Source organism: Pithys albifrons, chromosome 1, assembly GCF_047495875.1.
Source record: "Pithys albifrons albifrons isolate INPA30051 chromosome 1, PitAlb_v1, whole genome shotgun sequence".
NCBI lineage: Eukaryota > Metazoa > Chordata > Aves > Passeriformes > Thamnophilidae > Pithys > Pithys albifrons.
The window spans coordinates 23,320,523-23,342,555 of NC_092458.1; the positions used below are offsets into that span (position 1 = coordinate 23,320,523).

Sequence of the window (22,033 nt, forward strand, 5' to 3'; positions counted from 1 at the left end):
AGAATATTGCTAAAAGGAAAACATATTCTTAGTCATTGTACCTTCTAAGATTTCTGGACGGGCTATGTTTAAAATACAGCCATGCTGAATGGGGAAGGAGGATCAACCACAGAAAAATTGAACAGCAAAAGGAAATGTTTCAAAATGTTCTAAACTTGTGAAAATAAAAGTATGACAGAATAGAATAATAATAAAAGAAACCCTCTGTCAATTTCCCTGCAATAGAGTGTACTCCCTTCTTTTAAATATTTTTGTTAGAGCTCAAACCAATGAAACCATGAAAACAACTGAAATAGATGAATCCTTCTGCCAGTTGCTATTGCAATCTATTACTTGCAGGAAGAAAGCCTGTTTATTTAAGAAAATATCCCCTTTGCTCTTAAAGACGTAGTCAGATATTTGCCTTACTTGAAAGCTGTTGTAAATATCATCCTTTTTCATTTCACAATCCTTGCTAGGTATATTATTATAAGTTACAAATTTAATCTAGTCTGTGCTGATACTACTAAGTCAGTCTGATAACGGCACTGTAGAAAACCAGAAGTGATGACCCAAACTTCAGTCCAATGTTTCCTTCTTCCAGGGTAACCGGTACCTATTTCCCACTTGGTTCCACCAAGGAAGCCACTAAACCACAAAAGCCCCCAGCTGATGCCCACCCTCAGGTTTTCCTCCTGCAGCACTGGCCTGTACTCCCTGGGATTAGTCTGACAACCTCAAGCCAAGTGCAATTGGGTACAAATATTGAACCCATGACTAAAAATGTCTTTTCAAAGTTGTGCCTAAGTATCTCCAGCTGCTTTATGAGAGTGAGTGAAATGGTCTGAAAGCTTCATTTCAATTAAAATGAGCTCTGCTCTAGGTCTTCTTGCAACAATCAGCAGCGGCATTCAACTTTCAAAAGCTGATGTTAATGCAGTATTGGCAGGAGTGTACTGGCCTGTTCACTACTTGTGCGAAAAGCAAACAGCTCTGGTCTGCATCACACAAACAGAGCTTCATATTTCCACAACCTTTGATCTGCAAATTTCCTACCCTTACCACTCTAGCTTGGCTTATGTACTTGGAAGTCTTCTACAGAGACAGACATTTCTTTGGGGCATGATGAGCTTTTGACTTTTGTCTTTCTTTGATTATTTTTTTTAGAAAGGTAGAGAGCAAAGACCTGCTCTGTGAGCATGCCTGCCCCAGGCAGCCACTATTCACAGTGGAAGCTGAGTAACAGTTTGCTATTCAAACAGAGATCTGAGTGTGTTGTACAATTCCAGCAATATGAAACTGACATGGAAAGATGGCATGGAGCCATTCATTCCTGCCTGGCAAAGAAGGAGGCTTTTGGAAAGGCGGATAGGGAGAAGGGTTTTGACAGTAAATTGGCAAGGCATCAAGTGAGGGTGAAGAGGCCATTGGCAAACACTTGGAGCATTGAGAAAAGGAGAGGACAAGTAGCTGGGATGAGATGGACAGAGGTGTGGTGAGAGATATGGACTAAGACTTGCAGGGATTTGGTGTGACCTGGTAATGTAAGCACTTTGCTGAGACCATGGAGATTTTAGTGTAAGTCTGAAGTTCAGTAAACTACCTTATTACCACTGGAAAGTCACTTCACTTTCCACCTCTCAGTTTCTCCCCTCAATCTCTTCCTGATTATTAGATCAGCATACACAAAGAATTGTCAAGACAGGGGGACAAGAAAGATGAATTGTACTGTAACTTAAAGATGAGGACATGAGACCTGAGTCAAAAGATGGCATGATTCTGTGGGGCTTAGGGGAAAGGGATGAAGCAACCATAGCTCCCTTCAGATCTGACATTGTTATGTTTTCAGCTCTAAATGCAGAGATATGATGCTATGGATGAGGTACAGAACATGCAGCGCGCAGCCAGCACAGCAAAGTCGTTGCCAGGTAGAGATAAATGTAGCACAGACAAATTGCATAAAGCCCATCTTTTTTGGTCTTTGACGGCTAAAGAAGAATGTGGCATTCAGAAACCCCTCCTGTGTGCTGGGGCAGAGAACAATTAGCTAAACTGACCCTTTAATAGTACTCGAGGAGAAACACATGCTCATGCTGCTTTACGTTTATTTTTTGTTTTAATAATCAAAATCAGCTAGGCTGTATCTTTGTGGAGGTACTCAAGTTTGTTTTCAGTTCTCATGTATGTGATGATGTGCCTTATCATGCACTGGTGGATTAGTTTGTTTACACAAACTTGGCTTCAGAAGCTGAGTGTTGTATGAACACAGCACAGTGAGGAAGCACTGAAGTCTGAGCCTTGGATCCTGACTGTGTTCTCCATTCAAATGATACCACTAGCACTCCAGTCCTGGGTGCTGCACCCATGCCCCCTCAGAGACAGATGCCAATGCCAGGACTCAAGTTTTATTCAGTATTAGAGACTTTCAGACAATGACTCCAAAATGTCTGGAAATTGCTAACTGTTTATGTAGGCACAGCCATGGTGTATCTCCTTTCAGAGAGGCAGTATCCAGGATTTTAAAAAATCTTCTAAAATCAGGAAAAAAGACTTATGTGCAACAGGAACTCACTTGTTGTTAGCTGCTAGTCAGTCTCCCTAATGCCAAGGTACAGTACCTCTCTGTACCAAGATGGGCTAGTTTAACCTGAGCTCCTAGTGGATGTTACAAAGGAAATAAAATTAACTGTATATATCTTAAAGCACTGAGCTCTTCCGAAGGAATTGTTCTTTTCACAGAAGGAAGACCTGTGGACTAGTGTGGCAGAGACCTAAGACTTAAAAATACCGGATTCATTCAGCATAGACTAATTATTTATAACTCTGTAGGTTTTAACTGGAATTCTAAGTGCAGCTCTCCATTCAATTAATCCAAATGTAGGTGTCTACATGTCAGCTGGGTGTGTAAACTTCTGCACTAGTCACTGGGGATCGAAAGACTGCAGTCAATGGAGGCAGGGGTAGTTCAGCTAAGCAAATGATGGAGTTTATCTTCTAACAGTGTGAATTTTCTCTCTTAGCTCCATTCCCTATTGACTAAATTTCCATTGATTCTAATGGAACCTTAGACCTGTAGCTCACATAGAGTTACCTATATCACATTCAGCTAAATTTAGGCATCCTATCAGCAGCCAAATTTCTCTCTGTAAGGTTGATTAGGTTAAACTCATCTGGGCAGGTGAGTGGCCTTCTGTTCTACATGCATTACTTCAGTGCAAAACTTCTCATGTTGTCAAGACTGAATATTAAAGTGACAGGTCTGAAAACAGAATAAATTGCTTCAGAGTATGGTTCATATAGATGAAATGTATTTGAACTTTCATATTTGTGAGAGCTAAAATTAAATGTCTGAAAGAACACCTGAATTCACCTTTCAAAAATGGCTGTCTTTAAATAGGGGGGTTGATTGCCACCAACACCTACCATGGAGGCTGAACTAGATCAGGGTCAAGGTCCATCCAACCTCACACACAGTTTCAATGCAGACAGTCAGGAGACAGTCCAAAAAAGAGTGTTCTTCCCCTTCTGTGCCATCATAGCTTCAGCAATCAACAACCACTTGGGCACTTTGTACAGTGGAGAATGCATCCAGACAACTTTTTGTAATGTTCCTATTGACTCCTTCCTCCACAGTCTTTCAAAAACCCTTTTGGAATTTGCTCCTGACTTGGAACTCCTGAACATGCACTTCTGCAGAATGAAAAATTCAGGACCTACTGTTGTGGCAGTAAGCTTCACAGCTGAAACATGCTCTATGTGAAATCAGCATTCCGTTGGTTTTCTTCAGATATGTTTCTCAGATGTGTTTCTCAGTGCCTCTTGCTCTTGCATCAAGTGAAATACTGAACTGCCTTTCCCCACTTACCTTCTCCATCACTTTTCAGATTTTACAGATATTGTAGTCTGCCTCTGCCAGAACAAATGTTGTTTATAATAGCAAATGTTTGAAGAGATACCAGTTTTTATCATAATCCGTTCCAGGAACCTAAGCAAGAGTTTACTGTAGAAAGACATTCCTAATGAATACAAAATATCCAGGGAAACAAAAAATCACCTTCAGAGATTTAACACTGGATTTTCTCCCAATAAAGTTCTTTGATTTGGTTGGATATTTTTAGTACATGAGTTGTTGGTTCCTGTGGAACAATAAGACAGAAGTTAACTGGAGTCTGTTTCTCCATTTGTTTTAGTTCTCACATGAGATTCAAGGTATGAAATCCTCACCTATTCTCAAAACCCCCTCAAGCTGAACACATTGCTAATGGTATCTTTAGTTTTCACTTCTAAGGATGAAGAAGTGAGAAATATTTGTAAATGACTACTGCAAACTACTAGTTTAGGTAAAGCTTTTATATAATTCACATTAACTTAAATCCTTAATAAGTTGCAGTCACCACAGGGTATCATGTTGTAACAGCAAGTTTTAACACAGCCATAATAAAATGCAGAATCCTAATTGTCATTAACTTGCAATTCCAGATAGAGGGTGTACATGTCTTGGTTCAAATGCGAAGGAAGGCCTACAAATTTTAGGTAATTTTGGTAGGTAAATGTGCTATTCAGTGATAAAATAAGGATAAGATAGACTGTTTCCATTGTTTTATTATTCACACATTACTTAAAGCAAACTGGGGAAATTAACTAGACAAATTTCAGGTGAATTTTATAGTAAATACTTTTAATGCATTTAATATATCTACTGAGCAGTACTTAGAAGAGATAATTTCACCAGTTAACAGGAATATAGGTTGAAGAATTGAGTGCATATTACTGAAAGGAAGGTTGGAAAGCACAGCATAAATTACAGGCAACTTAATCTCCTATAGAACACAGATTCTTCATCATCTCTGAATTAAAGCTCTGGATCTCAAATTCTGGGTGCTGGCATAAAAGGCTTGTTTATCCTACGTGGCTCCTGGCTCTGTGCATATGTCCAGTCTGTCACTGAATCACAGCTTTTCACTGAACCTTTTTTTTGGGACGTGGTATATTATATGATAAATTTTGAGTGGGATGGGGAAATGAACCATTAAAAAAATTCATTTACTGAAGCACCTGCCTTTCTTACAGTTTTTCAAAGCATAGGCTGGTCTGGAAAAAGCTCCTGGTTCAACCTCTCACTTTTACAGTTAAATTAAAATGCTTAATTGCATAGAGCATTAGTCAGTGCTGATCTCCTGAGGAAATAGGAACTTTATGAATGATGTCTGCCTCCCACTGTGAGGAGTAAAATTACACTGTTTTAAGAATATATGTGTTAAGCTCCTAAGGCTGTTCAGAGAAGTCTGAGATCCCATAATAGACTAATATGGTATTGTGAAAAAATAGTTTTGTGAAGCAAGGTATTTAGTTTGGAAGCTAAGAAGAAGAAATTGTGAAATAAAATGTGACAAAACCATTTTTTATTTGCTGATAGGCAATTTGCTAATTAAGAAGAGAAAAGTGATTGTGTTGAGCTATGCTGATGAAAAAAAACCCTGAGAGTAAGAGTCTAGCTGTCTTTTGGAGGGGAAAAAATTGAAAGACCATTTGCAGGAGTACCGTGTGCATCCCAAAAGCATGCTGATGAATGTCAGCCCATGAACAACTTCAGCTCATGTGAAGTGGGCTGACAAGTAAGATAACAAGAACAAACCCGTGGTCTACAAGCATCGAAATACAGGTTCTGATTAGGTTAGTATGTGAATACTTTGGGCTCAAGCAGATGATCTAAGCATGCACCTGTACACTACTTTATTGGACAGAGGGGGAACTCTGCCTGCTCTTGGGACTGCAACCTCCAGGCAGCTCTAGTTGGAAAGGCAGGTAGCCTTGTAGAGCCCTGAGCCAAGGCACGGGTGCCTCCCTCCTGTTCCCAATGGTGAGGGGTCTGGTGTGCCAGGTGTCAGAGGGATAGAGGAGCACAAATACTTTATCCAGACCTGGCTTGTCATGGCATCAGCTCCTCCTAGGAGACAGCCTAGTGCACAGGAAGTATCCTGCTTTAGACCCGCAACAGTACAAAGACAGAAAATAGTAAAAGCAAGTTTCAGAATCATGCTAGTCTTTGGGTTTGGTCTATCTTTAGTTCATAGACCTGCCAACCTGCAGTCCTAATAGTGTTTATTGAATACTGCAGGTCTGATTTCTTTCCTGGGTCCATCCTTGTGCAGAACGACACTGATGACAGCACTGTTGATATTTTCAGTGGCAGAGATGCATGTGCCTGTTATAAAACCTTGAGACAATCCAAACTTGGACATCTGGAAATGCTCGGAGGTTTTTACTGGGAGAAAGAGAGGAAGAAGTTTTCATGCATTTGCTTTTAAAGTCCAAGTGACACTACTGGGGACAAGGTGGTGTCTCAAGAAAAAAGAAATTGTAAAATCCACCTTTATAATCCCACTTCAAGCCTACTCTAAACACTGTCCAGGTAATGTCTGTATCAATAGGGATCAAGCAAGACAACTGTGCATACACACCTGTTCCCACTATTAATTTTCACTTTCACTTGTAAGTCAGGAAAAGTGGAAAAATACCAATTAAAAAAATCCTGCTTGTGTAAACATTGTCTGTAAATATTTTATTGGCTTATTTTGTTTGACTTGTGGAGCATGATTCGAAAAAGCAAGGGCAGTAGGAGGGAAAGAGATGCAGAATATACCTGCAATTTTCAAAAGAAGTATCAAAAACTTTTCCATAAGGCAGTTTTCAGCAATAAGCACCTTGGCAAATCTGTAATGTGATTTTCCAAGTGGTGTGCAAAATGTCATCCAAGTTTAGATCTGTATTATTGATTTAATCTCCAAAAATGAAATAATAAGTTTTGTTTTTACTATGTTTGATCCAATCTTGCACTCCTTTCCAGACTGAGTTCCTACTGATTTAGCAGTCTGGACTGAGGGATGCACATTTGACTTATCAATTTATTTACAGCTCAGATCTGTCATTGCCATTAGGTATCTAGGATACACATTTCATACACATACAGCACTTAGAAAACATGTACTTGTAGACATACTTTCATTGGCTATGATAATGTAAGGATCATTATCCTTCCTAAAGAAATGTATTTGAATTGCATACATCTAAAGCTACCCTCTAAACACCAGATAAATACCTTCCAAAAATAGCATCACTCATTTTTCACAGCAGGTGTCATTCATCAGGTATGAGGCTGCATCTAAACGTGTTAGTAATAACAATTCAGTTTGGTATGTGACTCCAGCTCATTACCAGCAGCCTCAGGCACTGGAGGCTAGTGAAGTCACTAGAGCTGCATAGAAATACTTAAACCTACAGCAAATATTTAGTCCTATGACATGGATATTACACAAATATTGATCCTGTAAGTTTAAAAGCCTCAGAAGAACCTGGCTTTTCTCCTTCAGGTGTCTGACTTGTCTTACACTTTGCTCGCCTCCATGGTACTGTTTGCAGAGCTGGACCATCTGCCCACCATACTTGATGTGGAAGGGAGTGGTGGGCACAGCAAAGGGGGAGTCAGGGGAGCAGATCCCACCCCTCCACAGGCAGAACTGATGGCTCTGTGAGCTGTGACTACTGCTCTCCGTGTGAAGAAAGAATATTTCATGTACAGGAAAGCCCAGTCCTCCACACTTCTCTTGTCCCTCCTGTGGGATCTGCTCCCAGGTGGTAGCACCAAAGTGATTTTTTTGAGGGTGGGGATGATGCCCTGACACTGTACATCATGCTGCATTACCATGAAACCCATGGTGATATCACAGTTGCCGGCACCCCAACAGCATGGTGCTTGGTGTCCCTCAGTTGCTGTGCCACCGTGCCGGCAGAGAATCCCTGCCAAAAGCTATTTTTGGCACCCCCTCCCCCTACACGGACACTACCACCACAAGTAGCAGAGCTGCTGATGAGAAATGCCACTGTGTGACGGCTAATTAGCAGTCTGCAGGGAATCTTGTTGCATGTTTCTGCTTAATTTGTAATATTCACACCAGGCCTGACAGAAAGCCACTGAGGGGACAGGAGTGCTTCCAGTGACTTTTAATGGGCTGTTTGCCCTGGGACACTGATAATGACAGCCCGGTTTGCAGAGGCAGTGAAAAGGCTCTCCTCAGGCCCCACCAGACACCAGAGCCTGTTGACCTTAATTAAATTTCATGGCACACTTGGCTTAGTCCTGCAGTAATTGCTCACCCTTTACTTACATGCCTTGGCTAAATGGGAATGCCTTCCTAGGCAGCAGTTCACCCAGAGTGCAAAGCACGAGACCCTTCTGCAGTGCCCTGTGCCTCTTTTCAGTGTGATACATTTATTACTACTCACTATTGTTATAGAAATATTTCCAAACCTTGCTTACATCCTGTATGTTTGTGGTGCTTCAAAACACAAACAGCAGGAACCCATATCTGCATCTCAGGACATTGTCACCCAGACTTGTTGGGTTTAGTTTGATATCTCAGTTACAGAAACACAAAACAAACTGAGGTTTCCTCAAGGTGACAAGCCTTGGACATCAACAGTCACCTGGAGGTGGTGCATGAGGAAGGAGTCCAACCCTGTCTTGGTCTCTGCCTCCCTGGGATGCAGGGAAGATTTGCTGCTTGCTCATGCTGAGGGGATGAGAGGGTGTCCTTTGTACCAGAAGTCACAAAGCAAGTGGTTCAATTACTCTCCCTGCTATGTCCCACCATCTGGCCTTGAGACCTGTCCCACCAAGGGATGCTCTCTCAGGCTATGCAGTGATCCCAAAGAAGCCTTTGGCCATACTCATCCTTACAGACCACAAACCTAGAGAAGAAACTTTCTCAGTAACTCATTAGGTTTTATCTTCCCCCAGGGTCCTGAGAAATACAAGCAGATCATACCAGCTCTCCTGACATTCCTTTTTTTGAGTCTTCTGAACACAGACATAAATTCCCCAACAACCCCTTGGGGAGTCAGAAAAGGAGTGCTCAGGCTTTGATCATCTCCTTGAGTGGGGAAAATGTAGAGAAATGGGCAAAAAATTGTGTACAATGCTGAAGACACAAGAGGAGGGTAAGAAGAGGGAGAGACTATGGTGAGGACAGAACAAGGAGAGGTGAAGAGTGGAAGGGCTGGAAAGCAGAGAACAAAGGGGAGAAGCCCTGAGCATTTGAAAAAGCAGGTAAATGAGGGAGCGAGCTGAGATGGGAAAGAAAAGAGGAGCACTAACTTAAGAGAGACGTATAACAAAGGGAGGAAAAAAGTCTTAGCAATGTATTAAATAGGAAAGAAATAGGGAAAAGGGAGCTAAAGAAAGCCACAATCAGAAAGAGAAGACTTCCTTGCCAAGAAAGAGAGGTGAGAGCAGGCTGATTCTAAGAAGGAAAACTACTGAAATCTGAAGAAATACATTACAGGCTTGACACACAAAAGCAGAGACATAAACTGTAATAGAGAGCAAAAGAAAATAAAGGGGGGAAAGAAAGCAGGTGGAACAAAAGGCAACAGGGTATGTAACGGTTTTAAAATATTATTAAATGTCAAAGTTGGATTAAAAAAATTATTGCTGAGCTCATTTCTCTCTTTAGAACTGTACAGTATGAAATGAAACATATGCAAAGTCTGGCATTGCTGTTCAAATCTGCTTCTAATGGGTACAGATAATAAAGCTGGTGACTGTTTGAGAGCAAATGACATTATAAATGGTGACCTGTAATCTACTGTAAACTCTTACCCTCTGCTTACACAAACAGACCAGGGTGTTTGAAATAAGAAGAGACTTTTATTTTCTTTCTTTTCATGTAGAGGCCATTGGACTTCTGGCCAAATTTCCCTTCCCAAATGACGAGTGGTTAAAATGCTGGGCTGAAGGTTTTGTCTAGAAAGAAAATAGTTTTATTTCGTATCTTCACTATTAGGAGTTATGGTAGTCTGTTCTGTTTACTGTGACTGTATAGAATGTGGAGGATTACTGAACAATTTGGCAGAGGGTAGTTTCTTTTCCAAGTGATAAGGTGGTGTGGAAGAGCTGCTCATTCCCAGCACAGCCTCCAGACAGCTTCCTGGAAGGCTTCTTGCTCATCCCTTGCATGCACAGCACTAGAGCTGTACTCTGTGTTGTCCAGGGGAAGGAACAAACCAAGCACTTCAAGCTACCCAATGCTGTCTTATCTGGTGTGATCTGAGCACCAAGTATGCAGAAGGTTTGACTTACACACACACAAATACACAGACAGGAGATACACACACCTACACATTTACATGAGATGGGCAAGTGCATGTGACAGCCACAGTCCTGATGAACAGAGATTGCAGAGCCTTTGTTCCTGTGGGATAGAGAGTTCCCAATCCCAAATGGAAAAGACAAAGCCATGGTCTAAGCAGTGTTCTGCCCTGCCCTGCAGAAAATGTCCTTGGAAAACAGCCTGAGATGTCCTTGCTGTGTGCTGTGCTGGGTTATGGGGCTGGAGGTCAGCTGCACAACTCAGCTCTTTATAACTGTGCTAATGCAAAGAAAATGTAGTGCAAAATGTAAAATGCCTTTATGCAAGTTGTGTGGGTTTTGGTCACTGCTCCCAAGCTCACCAGACTGCTACAGCTCCTTGTGCAGTAACCAAATGTATGATCACATTGCTTGGCAACATTGTCCTTCCAGAATCAACACTTTTAGAGTCACCTCAGCCCCTTTCCTTCCCTCCTTCTCCCATTCAAAAACATCACCCACAGTCTGCTTCCCTCTCATCAGAGCAAAAGGCATATGACCTCTCCAACCTTTACCACATGTGCTGCAGAGCAGGTCTCAATTAGAAGTCTAATTTTAATGTTTTAAACATCACTGTACTTGTGAGATGATGGCAAGAGACAAGGATGGGCAAAAGACATAGAAACCCACAAGAAAATCTAATGATGAATCATCGTTTGAAGGGTGAGTCATGCCCCAGTGCATGTATATGTCAAGCTTGAGACTGGCATAGCTTCACTTGATTAACCCAAATCTGCTTTGTTTAAGTCTTCTCTTGCTTTTAAGAAAACAGTAACACACAGCGCTTGTACAGAGGTTTTATTGCCTATCTATGGGAATATTCAGGTGGACCCCAGCATAGAAGCCATGTCTGGAGGGGACATGCAGTCTCACTTCCAGTCCCAGAACAGGGCCAGTTCCACTCTAATCCTTTTTTAATAGAGGTTTGTACGCTTTGCTCTTTAAATTCGCTGGAGATGGAGTTTCAGACCATCCCCATCTATCATTGTAGACTCAGACCTCTCACAGCCATCATATTTACAGTTAAAGGAACAGCTATCATTTCACAGGGGCAATTTCAGGACCACACACAAAGATGTGAAAGCAACTGTCCCACTTTCACTGGCCACATGCTCTCCTTGGGGCCCCTGACCAGTGATAGGTGCTTGCACAGCAAGCAGGGTGTGCCTCTGCATGGAGGTCCCTGTCAGCTGCCTGACCACCAGTGCTGATGTGAGGGATGGGGATGCATGGCCACACTGGTAACAGCACAGGCTTAGGTCAGTGTAGAGTGATGGAGAAGCTGAGTTTCAGACTGTCATCTGATGTATAGTATCTTTGGCTGCAGTTTGACAAACACATTCAGCTCACACGAGTTGGAAGTCATGCTGAGCCAGGCAACAGTGGGACTGCAGCTGTTGCTGGCCTGGCTGCCCAGCATCCTGAGAGATTGGCTGTCCCCTTCAGGCACAGTTCTGCTGCATGCTGCACAGTGAGGCTGATCTGCTGTTAGCATCCCTGGTGTTAGCAGGGCTACCTCGTGGTGGCCATCAGAGGTGGGCTGAGCGCTCTGCCATGTCCCTGCATTTGTGTGACACTGCAGCTGGGCAGCACAAGTGCATTTACTCTTGCACTGCTGTCCCATTCAGCTGGCTACAGGACAGCTGGTATTGCCAAAACCCTGCCAGCATTTCTCAAGTACTATCAAAAAAATAACCCAAACCCTATTATACTTGTTTCTGTGTATTTGCTGAAGAGTAGGAGGGAAGATCTGCTTTATGACAGAAGAAACTGTGTAGCAGCCTTCCATGACAGGCATGCAGAGTTTTCTACGAAATAGAATATATTAATTTATTATATAGAAAAGCATTTGTATATTAACAATTAAGGATCCTGGATCTTATTCTGCACTGATGCAGAAGGATTTGGCTTTTGTAATTCATTTAGAAAGGGAGACAATGCTGATAAAAGCACCAAATTGTTCTTGGCAGCCAGGTGGTCTGGAGAATTCCTAATTTCTAGTCAAGTGTTGAGCTGCACAAACATTGAGATAATACCATGCAACTCTTGCAAGCATTTAGCCATTGGCAAACAGCTGCCTAGCAATCTCTTTATGAGATTTATTTCTCTCTCATGGTTTTGTCAAGGAAACAGTAGTTGTTGATAACATTCAGAAACACAGAGGCGTTCTTTAACACTCAGGACAGTGAACAAGCCAAAAATCTGCTGTAGAAAATAAGCTTGTGTGAACATTTGACTTCTTCTGTTGTTTTACAGATTATACGTGCCCAACATTTATAATTCAGGGGATACATATTTGCAAGTAACATCAGTCCCAATTCCTAGAGCAACAGACTTTGTGGTTCTCTGATTCCTAACCCTGGAGGTGTGGCTGAGATTAGAAAAGATGTGTATGTAGTAATTTTTTTACAGTGCTGTGCTCCTTTTGGCCTGTCTTTTCCAGCCTCAGTGCCCTAGAGCTTTTAGACTATGTTATTCTCTGAACCCTAATGCTAACCATAACCCTAGTGGCAGCTTGGGTCTGGGTCTGAGGTGCTCAGCACAATGGGTGGCCCAGATAAGAATGGTTTGAAGGCAGCTATGTCGGTGCAGTGCTATGCTTTCTTTGGGAGGACGTTTCCAACCCCCGTGAAAATCTTGCTTTATTTTATGAAAACCTCTCTATTTTAGCAGGCATTTCACATAGAATTCATACTGGGGTTTGCAGCAACATCACTCATCTTCCTGCAGTAAAAACTCTGGTTTGTTTTGACATTCATTCCTGATGCTTTTTCCTTTCGCAAAAAAACAAGACAACTTACCCAAGATGAGGCTTGGGACAGTCATGGGAAGGAAACAAAACTGGAACACATGTAGGAGGCCCTAAATTGGTGAAGCATTTGTATTTTTTCTCTTTTGAAGCAGAGCCAGATCATCACTCTACAAAGGGTCAAGCTGGGCAGCCAATGCCAATGTCCAAAACTGAAGCACATCAGGTTTTCCTCAAAATGAAAGTGCTGCCTACAGTTCTGAGCCTGTGGGAAAACCACTCCTGACTTCTGAGCACAGTTGCAGCATGCTGCAGCTCTGGTTCTTGTTGATTCTTTTTGGAAGGGAGAAAGGGCAGATTGGAAAAATAACACTTGAAAATTTATTCCAGCACATCAGAGAAAGCTCCATCCTTCTCACCTGTTTAATTCCAGCAGATTCACCCTGTGAGAAGCAGCTGAAGGGCAGGTACCGGGCAAGATCTGTGCTGCAGCACAACATTTTGCCTTACTTTTGGCTCACTGCCACAAAAGCACCCCTATGAAACCATCCCTACAGGCTCCACAGGCAGCACACGGCTTAACACCATTTTAAATTGCCTCTTTCATTCTGTGTAGCACAGCAGTATTGGCAGATAGAAGAAAACGTAAAAGCATATCACACGAGTCAAGGCAGATTCTGTACGGCAAACTTACCCTCTCCATTAGGGTGGTTGTATAAGGGCTGATTGCTTCCTCTAGGGGGAAGATGGGATTTGGTACTACAGTGCTCGAGTCCTTTCTCAATAAGAGAAAACCACTATTATGGTCAACTCTTATATCAGGGCTTTTACTGAGTTTATCTTAAAATTAGGAAACTGCATTTTGGGATTTTGCCTCTTTGCTGCTTATATTTCCCTCTGTAGGAATGCTGCTGTATTTGGGAAGTTCAACATACTTGCATTTGTGATGTGAACCAACCGGTCAAATCCAATTTCTGCTCGAATTTATAGGAAGATTTTCAGTCTGTCAAAAATAACCCAGATTTAATATCAAGAACATTATAGTCCCTCAAATGCATACTTTTTCCTCTGAGTCACAAGCAAAGAGCAGTCTTTAGGCACATCCTAAGGACACTAGTGTAGATCATCAAACAGCCCCAAACCTGACAGAATGGTGTCAGTTCAGCTGAGGGAACAGCCTGCTCTTGCTAAGCTCACAGCAGGGAAAGGAAGGGATTGTGGCAGGTCACTGTTTTCACACCTAGGCAAGGACTTCTGGAGCACTTGAGGATTGGTTGCATTCCCTCCATACTTTCGATTCCTGAGTTAATTTCCCCAAACGGGCAGTGTTGAACAGAGCTGGAAACGTGCAGAATTGCAGACCTGTCCCTGCTCTGTGCACCGACAGCCAGAGCAAACAAGGAGAGGAGGAAGAAGGAATTACCCTGGTGATCCCTTCTGTGATTCCCCAGCAGCTGCAGTCCTCAGCTGACCCCGGCGGGGAGAGACTGTGAGAGTTACACTGGATTACAGATCCCAGCTGCTCTTAACCCGGGGGCAGCCACGACTGACTTGGCCAACAGTGCAGCAGGAATCGCCTGTGCATGGTTTCATCACACCAGGCAGTTATTTATACAGTCTTCCTGAGTTCCCTTTGCCTTTCTTTTATCCCTGCAAATCCTCACTATGTTGTTGTGTGGCAATAATAAAATTGCCACTAAAGTTAAGACAGTTTGATTTTTATGTTTTTAAATTCAAGTGATGGCTAGTCCCAGGAAGCCCCACATCTCAGCAGAGCAAGGAGTTTGCATCCTAATGTAGGTTGATGATTCTTTCCTCTTCTCCTTTCTTAGAAGGTCCTTTCTACATCTTCTGGTACTAACTGATACAAAATCAGAGTATGCATTAGCATATGTGCTCAGCAGGTAGTTCCCAGTGGTGGACAAACTGTCTCAAAGAGTGGCATAACTGCACTGAAGTAAATTACCTGATGATAGCCGGGATTTTGTACTTTTTCTTTTGGAATCTGCCTAGGAATTCACACCCCTTGTGCACAATGCATCTTAGATTCATTCAGGGGAAAATTAATGCATTTCTGCTTGACAGTTTTGGAATATTTATCTTTTATATTTGGTCTTCAAGGCAAAAATATTTATACCAGAGCTGCCCTGTGTAAGCATGGTAGCACTGTGAGGATGGAAAAACAAGATATCCCCTCTGCCCTCTCCTCTGTGCCTGTCCTAAAGTAGCCCTGGTCATGTATTCCATGCAGTGGGAAAAGGTTGTGCACTGTATCCAATACTCATGCTCATTTTTATTTTTGCAGCATAAGGATGTTCAATGCTCAAGGCAGCAGAATTCCTAACCTACGTGGGTTTTTCTGCCTCAACAGAAGGTCTTGGGCTGCCTTTGATGGGAGACTGACACCCAAACTCCACGAGGTAGGGGGAACAGGAGAAGAGATTGTTGTTTAATACCATTGTTTTATTCCAGAGATGTACATAATAAGAAAAAAATTAACAAGCAGAGTGTTTTGTATTTCTTCAAAGGCTGCTGTTGTCATCCTGTCTGTCTTCTGTGGTTGCTACTGACTCTATGTCATCACCACACCACAAGGTTGTTGCAAAGAACAGGAGAGGCCAAGTTTTCAATGATTAGTTTTTCTCTCTCCTCTCCTCTCCTCTCCTCTCCTCTCCTCTCCTCTCCTCTCCTCTCCTCTCCTCTCCTCTCCTCTCCTCTCCTCTCCTCTCCTCTCCTCTCCTCTCCTCTCCTCTCCTCTCCTCTCCTCTCCTCTCCTCTCCTCTCCTCTCCTCTCCTCTCCTCTCCTCTCCTCTCCTCTCCTCTCCTCTCCTCTCCTCTCCTCTCCTCTCCTCTCCTCTCCTCTCCTCTCCTCTCCTCTCCATACAACGCACAAGACTAAGAATCCAGCTGTTCAGAGCAGCATCTAAGCACGTGCTAGTCTTTAGGCCTCAACTGTGAACAGATGTGAGCAAAGTTATGGAGTTTTGCTGATTCGCAGCCTAAATGATCCAGCATACACTTTGCTCCTTTGCTTATCTAAGCCATTCTAACCCTTATTGACTGATCCAACTCTGCATGTGATACGTGAGTTTATGTTGCTAAAAATGCAACATTAGAAGTCACTGAGACTGACCATCTTTAATTGACCAGAGTATGGGCCAGGTCCATGCTCTGGCTGTGGGAAGTGAGGAGAGCTGAGGGAGGAGTGCTGCAGACCTGGCATGACCTGCCAGCAAGCAGAGGACGGGCTGTCTCTGTGCAAAGCACTCTTTCCAAGTGCCATAAAGTCATGGTGCTTATTAGGTCAGAAACCTTGAGCTGGTGGAAATAATTTCTGCCAGTGTACGCTAGAGCAATCTGACGTTCAAATACCCTTGCGTTATCAGCAGCGGGTAGGAAAAAACAAGCCATTTTCTCTCCAAAGGCAGTAAATGTCCTGCAGTCCTATCTCCTTATGCAACCCCTAAGAATGGACCACAGTTTCACCAATTTGTGAATTAAGTTACCTGATATCAGGAACAGGAACTCCTACATAATACCCTCATTAATACCTGCAGGACAACAATGAGTCTGCTATTCCATTACTCTCTGTTAAATAAAATCAGTCCCTGCTTTGGTTAATACATTGGATATTTAAAACTTTTTATTTGTTTGTGTGGTAGAGGAGTAGTAGCCAACTCCAGATGATGGGACAGATGGAATTTTACAGTGCATAAAAAATTGGGTTCTCGATAATAAGTCATGTGTTACACTTGCATGTTCTACACAATTAAGATATTTCCTTTAACAATTAACAAAAATTGAAGAGAATTGGCATCACAGGATTTTGACATAGCTGTAATGAAACTCCAGAGCTGAAACTACAGAACTTGCAAAGGACTCTACCCAGAAAAACAGGTTTAAGGAAGCACAGGATGCCCATCAGGTATGCTCCAGCAGAAATTGCCCATCTTTCTGGGTGAGGAAGGACTCTTTCTATAAAGCAGGCCACTTGAGCTCTCCAGTGCTCGTGAATGCTCTTGCTGTGTACAACAACAGGCTCTGAGACTATAGATTGACTTACCTTCCAAATGAGAGTCTCTCCAAAGATGTGCAATGGGAAAAGGAGTGCAAAAGCTGACATGAATTCCCTCCATCTTCACCGCCTTTTAGCAGCCAGCATTGGACATCAACTTCACTTTATAGCCTTCTAGTCACAGTCACTCCCTCTTCCAAATCAGTCAGCAGGCAGTGCTGGGTGGGAGACAGGATGTTGTCAGTTCCCAGGGAGCAGGATTTACCCCTTCCAGCACCTGGGGGTATGATATGTGACTTTGTTGAGTTTCAGATCTGGATAATAACTAAAGCCCCTTACAAAGACTATCTCAGTATTCCAGAAAAGACATTGGGGGCAGGTTTTCAGCATCATCCAGTGTAGGTCTGGCAGCCACTGTACTAGCTAACCCTTAAGCCAAACCACTCTCATTCTTTTAAATCTTCATCTCTTCTCAAGGAAGTTGTTTCCTTGGTGATCACCATGATCCTGAGATTCCACTTGTGTTTGCAACAGGAAGACTAAAAAAGAAAAAAGCTAACACAGAGAAAAACCATTGCTAAAATGGTTTTAATCTCCTTACTAACTGCAATGGTTATGCAGAAAGGAAAGTTTTTATCTGCCTACCTTCTGGTCAGAGGTTTTGTGTAATAATGAGATCTTCTAGAGAGTGCTATTGCAACCACTGAAGTCAATGGACATTACAATATTAACTGAAGGAGAATCCCAGTCAGATCCTGAAAATTAAATCATATATCTAGAATCCTAATTGTAAATGCCCTCATGAACAAGACAGAGGGCAGCAGCTATCAAGTACTTCAGTGAACACTACGTGTTCTGCCCCAGCCAGCTGCCACAGGATGAGCAGGAATATTATCTGCTGTCAGCTTACATGAACATGCATCGTGTCAAGCAGAATGGGCCTCTTCTCCTCCACCTTGTGCTCACCAAGTCTTTGCTGAGACTGTCCTTTGCTCCGTGCAAGCCTCTTTCTCATGAGTGTTTGCAGAAATCCCAGGCCAGCATGGAGGAGCCTTAACTCTGTATAGTGGTACAACCTCTTGCACCTGAGTAGCACTTACTGCATGTATAAATCCCAGTGGATGAAGTCTTTAGTCCAATAGGAGAATTTCCAGTTACCTGTTGATAAATCCTCTCTGTCCCTTGACAAAATATATTCAACCTTATAGCCACAGAAGAAACCCTTTCCTATAACATGTCTCAGAGCTCAGCCAAGCACTGGTCACTGCTGATGAGCCCAAAGTGACCAAGCAGAGGAAGTCAAGGGCTCAGCTTCTTAGGAAAGACCTTCACCATCATGAAGATCTGAGTCTTCTGCTCTTTCCAGTAAGTTAATAACTAAGCAATTCTGAAGCATATGGTTTCCTTACTGTTTTCACTGGAATTCAAAGCTTAATCATTCCCTTTGTTGGCACTAGGTTATGTCATTTCCTCCCTGTTATATTTGCGTAAACTTACAAATATCAAGTGCTGTCAGGCACCTCCCAGAATCAGTGGGTGGGGAATCATCAACTGATCTGAGCTGTAAAGGGACCGGTTAAAAATGAAGTAGATGGCTGGGAAGGAAAAACAAGGGACTATGGAGAGAAAACAGCTCTTGGAGTACCCACAATTCCTTTCCTGAGATGCCCCATGCAATGGCTCCATCCTTTTATATATTTATTTCTTTTCCTCAAGAACCACATAGCACAACTCAACCCTAAGTGCAATGCTCATACCTGCATTTGAAAATACTCTTTCCTAATATACTGTGCAATGGCAGGGAATGAGGCAACTCTTATGATGTACTCTTCTGTAGGGCTGAATACTGAGTTTCAGGTAACCAGATGCTTGGTCTCACACAATCTCAACAGACTGTGTGGTAAAGCATGAAATCTATTGGAAAAAAAGGATCTGTAATTTTTCTTTCATTTTTCTCCTTCAGAATTGTCTGAAAAGAGTCCTCTCTCTAAAGTCTCTTCATTTAAAAGAATTTTTTTTACCACAAACAAGTATTTTAATTATGATAATTTAGAGTTGAGGACAGAGGTCCCATCCACCTGCTATGGATTACTGGGGTGAGTTATTTGTGTTTTTCACCTTATCAGGCAGTTTTGTAAGTTATTCTAGTGAATATCTGGTTTCCCATGGCTTTGACTGACTGCCTTATCTAACTGAATCATACTCAGACTTCCTGTCATCTCTGAATATGTCTATTTTGGTGATAAAATGCAAGCGACTATATTTATTTGTGGAAAAAGTAGGTCAGGGTAAAAATTTTTAGGTGGACATTAGAAGCTGAGACACTGGGAAGACTTGTTTCTTTTCTTAACATTATCAGATGCTATAATATTTAACACTTCTAAATATTCTGTTTGTCTGTAAGCATTTTTAATTTATACTGGCAATATAATTATGAGTTTGCTATTTATTTTCACCTATGTGTTGCAGAACCATGAACACCTGAGGAAGATTGAAAACTAAAGATGGATCCTGAACTTAATAACTACTCCTGCTGGGAGTGCATGAAATCTGTACAATGTTGCTTGTTCATATGTAAAAATGACAGGAGGTCATACTGATGGTGAGCTGAACCTCATAAGTATAAACAGCCACATAATAGACCAATATGGAAATATCTGCCACAGGGAAACTCTCTATAACTCTGCAGCATGAGTGTTTATTTAGATGGTAAAGTTTAAGAGTTTCTATTCTTTGTATAGGAACACTTCCCATTTCACTGCAGACACTTGCATTGACTATATGTACTTTAAAACCCTTTTGAAATATGCATGTTTATATTTGCTGTTCCTTTTGCATCATGCTCCCAGTGCCCACAGCAGCCTGTGGTACTGAGCTTCTTGGGTTCATGATGAATTAAGCAGGGTGTCTCCCTGTTTTTCAGGCAGACTCTACCTGAATTCTTCTGGCCCAACACCCTGTCTCCCTGGCAGCACCTCTCAAAATTTATAAAAAAGTCACGGGTCAGCCAAACTCTAACAGCATCCTGTGCCTTGCAAACAAGTTTTTAAGAAGTCATAAACCAGCAGCTAGATAACCCTTCCAGGAGAACAAATGAAACCTGAATCACAGTTTGATCCCAAGTCGCTTCTTCCACACCAGACCAAAGAGTATGAAATAAGAAAAAATCAACCCTTGAAACCATTTATATCAGAGGTCTTTGCAGCTTTCGGCAATCTCTAAAGGAAAATAACATGTCATTATACGAGAACTGTCTCTCCCAGAGAAATGTCAGGGATTCCTCCTCGACCATCTGACATCAGTCATCCTTTGATTGACATCCACCTCTCTACAACCTCCTTTCAGGTGGCTGTAGACTGCAAGAAGCTTGTCCCTGAGCATCCTTTTCTACAGGCTAAACAACCCCAACTGCCTCAGCCGCCCCTCATAAGACTTGTGCTCCAGAACCTTTCACAGCTCTATTATCCTTTTCTGGACTCACTTCACCACCTCAATGTCCTTATTGTAGTGAAGGACAAAAAACTGGACACAGTACTTGAGGTGCAGCCTCACCAGTGCTGAGTACAGGGGGACAATCACTTCCCTGGTCCTGCTGGCCACATTATTCTTGATAAAAGCCAGGATGCCATTGGCCTTCTTGGCCACCTGGGCACACTGCTGGCTCGTGTTCAGTGGCTGTTGACTGGCACCTCCAAGTCCTTTTCTGCTAAGCAGCTTTTCAGCCAATCTCTCTCCATCCAGTCTGTTGTGCTGCATGAGGTTATTGTGACCCAAGTGCAGGACCTGTCACTTGGCCTTGTTGAACCTCATGCCAATAATCTTAGCCCATTTATCTAGCCTGTCCAAATCTGTCTGCAGATCTTCATACCCTCCAGAAGATGATCATAGGTTGGTTTGGGTTGGAGTGGACTTTAGTGGTCATGTAGTTCCATATCCCCTCTGCTTCTCCCTGCCATGGACATGGGATGCCACCCACTAGACCAGTCTGCACAGTTTTTCTACCTTCTATTGGCTAATTGCTGAATAAGTGATTTGGTTGTTTTGCTGTTTGTAGCCTCAAAACCCAGTGATTTAATGAGAGTAGCTGACACCAAGTGTTATATTTCTCTACATTAGTTGTTATAACTCTGTTCTCCCCACTTAGCGGGCAGAATCATGAGGGTATTAAATTATCTTGTTCTTCCCTGACACTGATTCACACACGCATATGCACACAGAAAAATCATCTCTGTGACCTCTGCTTGACAATGATAATATGATAGTAATTGACTTTTCACTATTGTGTGGTTATGATACCAAAAATGGACATACTTCAAGAAGCAAGGCTATCATTCATTATAGCTCCATCAGAAATTCTTTCAGGTATTTTCTACCTTAATTCAGCTCTGGAGCCTAATTCTCTTTGTAATTAACAATTACAGTGTACATTGAAAAAAAACCACATAGAGTAGGCAAATGGATGTGAAATGAATGTGTATCATTCCCACCAAGTTTCTTGAAACCTACTATTTCTGTTTTTCTTTTTCATAAAATGGACAAGTGAGTCTACTTTAAAGAAAATTACTCCTTGGCAATAGTGACCCAAGAGGTCTTCAAGTCTGCATAGCAAGCAATCTTGACAGCTTGATTATTTGTTGTAAGAACAGCTCTGAAACATTTAATCTATAGAGCGTGTTACAATTTCAGCTGAGAAATTTCATCTTCAATATTCCTGAGGACTGAACTAAAGTGAGAGGCAGGCAATTACAAGTCACTCATTAGTATCCACACTGTGGTTTAATCCTTGTTAGAGGAGAATAACAAATGCAGAAAGGTTCATTTTAGTCCTTGCGTAGGAAACTCAATTCAAGGGTGTATTTTTTAGTCTGCTCAGAAGCATGCAAAAATAATGTTCATTAATGTTACGGAAGATACAGATGATATGTGAGAAAAGGATATAGCAATGACCATTCATTCTGGCAGAAGGCTTCAGGAGCTCTCTTTGAAGTCTGACAACAGGAATTTGTGCCCAGATTTGCCAATCTGTGACGATTAAATTAGGGGATAACGGAAAAGATGGTGCTGTCTTCATTCTTGGTTGAATTAATGATTTGTGAGTTGTGGG

General features: G+C 42.1%; 1 protein-coding gene across 1 annotated transcript in view; it reads right to left on the bottom strand.

Annotated features, from left to right (window-relative positions):
- NPAS2 (neuronal PAS domain protein 2) overlaps window positions 1-17,108 on the bottom strand; it is a 133,377-nt gene extending 116,269 nt beyond the window's left edge. The window contains exon 1 of the mRNA XM_071580925.1: window positions 16,978-17,108. The gene's annotated coding sequence lies outside the window, so the exon portion shown is untranslated. The remainder of the gene's footprint in view (window positions 1-16,977) is intronic.
- Between the last annotated feature and the right edge of the window lie 4,925 nt (window positions 17,109-22,033).